Source organism: Chinchilla lanigera, unplaced genomic scaffold (assembly GCF_000276665.1).
Source record: "Chinchilla lanigera isolate Chin_1 unplaced genomic scaffold, ChiLan1.0 scaffold00099, whole genome shotgun sequence".
Taxonomy (NCBI): domain Eukaryota; kingdom Metazoa; phylum Chordata; class Mammalia; order Rodentia; family Chinchillidae; genus Chinchilla; species Chinchilla lanigera.
In genome coordinates, this window is record NW_004955500.1 from 7673728 (window position 1) to 7675785 (window position 2058).

Here is a 2058-nt window from a genome sequence, read left to right on the forward strand (position 1 = left end):
CCTGCGCCCGCCTCGGAGCCCTCGGCCCGGGGGAGGGCAGAGGCCGCTAGCCCGGTCTATGTCTTTTTCTGACTCCAGTGCAACCTTCCTGCTGAACGAGGTAACCGCGGTGGGGGCGGGGGAGCTCCGCTACAAGCCGAGAGGGCCGGCGTCTGGGGGAGACCGGGAATGGGGTGGGAAGGAGGCGGAGGAGGGGAAGCCCAGGATGGGGGCGCCCCGGCCAGCCGCTCCCAGGTACTGGGACTAGGGAGGGGAGAGCTGGCTAGGGAGCCAGAGCTGGTGCTAGATTAAGAGCGCTGAGCCAGGCTTCCGAGGTACCCGTCTCTGAATTCCCCGGGGTCAGCCTAGCAACTACCTGCGCTAGACCGCCACCTGGTCCAGAACTCCTAGCTCTTACCTCCGTTTCCCCCACTCAGTCTGCCCAACTTCCTGGTACACCTGGAGGACAGAATGTATTTTAGAGGCTCCTAAGAACCCTTAACTCCCTAACCGCGTCCTTTAGGCTTTTGCCCTTACGTCCTTCCGTGTGACCGGACTGGCACGAGTAGGCAGGTGCGGGTGAGGTGAGAGATGAGAGAGGTATTGGGTAGCAACCCGGAGACTGGGGAGGGCGCTCTGAAGCACCTGCAGGACCCAGGGGATGGAGCCAGGAATGAGGAAACAGAGAACCCATCTCCTGGGGGGTGGTTGGCATGGCAACTCGTGCCTCCGGAGCAGACCTGGACACACTGTCCCAGCAGGGCAGGAAGACAAATGGGTGTGCTGCTGGTGGATCCGCTGTGACCTACAGCGCACCCGCTGCGGAGGGGGGCGTCTCAAAAGGAGAGGCGGAGAGTAGCTTCAGAGATGGGAGAGACCCATCAGAACCGCCCCGGGAGAAGGGCACTGTAAGGGTCTTACTCCCCGCCTGAGGGAGAGAAGGAATTGAGAAAAGATGAAAAGGGAGGACACAGGGAACACCAAGGAACTGGGAAAGGGCATAAAGGGTGAAGACCGTGCCTGAGAACTTCCAGTGCAGCCACAGGGCTCCCAGCGAAGTTCTGCGCCAACTCCAGCAGGAGAAAGACGCGGAGCAAGGCTGCACTGGCCATCCTGTGTATCAGGCGGGCTAAGGACAGTCTCAGGATGTGGCTCCTCTCTTTTCTTGCCGAGGGGAACAGGAAGAAGTGGTCTGGGTAGGAAGCCAGTTGGCTTGGGTGGTCTTCTCGTCCGTGGACTGTGCCTTTTGTCATAGATTTTAAGCCCTTTCAAATTTTGACTTTCTGATTTTCCTCTGGCCCAGGATGGCAAAGAGGTGAGCAGATCCCTGAACTCCCGCCCCTGGGAGTGAGAAATTGGGAGTGAAAAGGGCTTAGCTTAGGAGCAAGAGCACAGACAAAAGCGCACGACCAAGTGTAACCGCGTGCATCTCACACCCATCTCCTGGGGCGTCCAGGTGGGAATTCAAAATTTAAAGCAATCATTTTGGTCAAATTAAAAAAAAAAGGTGGTATATCTTTGGGGGAAGTTTCTTCAGGATAAGGGCTGCTACTCTTTCAAATCTCAGTGCCCCTTTCCAGACTAAGTGGTGCAGAGAGCGGGGGTTCCAGCTCAAGCAGGAAGTAGGCCACTGCCCACCGCACCCCTGGCCTTACCAAGAGGGCGATTCGCTGCCCTTTCCCCCGTGCAACTCCAATGTGCCTGGATCCCACCACCTAGAATTACACACACACACACACACACCTTCCAGCCTCTAGTCTCTTTCCTCTCCCTTTCAGTTAACCTAGAACACCCATGTTCTGCCCAGGTCCCACGGAAGCCTTAGCACTGTCTGACACAACCCTTGGCGGGGAACCTCCTCCTGGCCGGACTAGGATGCAGTCCGTCCGCGCAACAGGTGCGGGGCGGTCCACCCAGCTCCCGCAGCTCACCCCTTCTCGGCCGGCGGCGCCGCCCTGCTGCAGCCCGGCGCTCGCCGGGGCACCTGTTGGGCTCCTTCCGCGGCGTGGGCCTGGGTCGCCAAGGCCCTGCGTCCCGGGTACTGCTGTGGGCTTTGCCCTGGTGTCGCCCCGGCCGGAC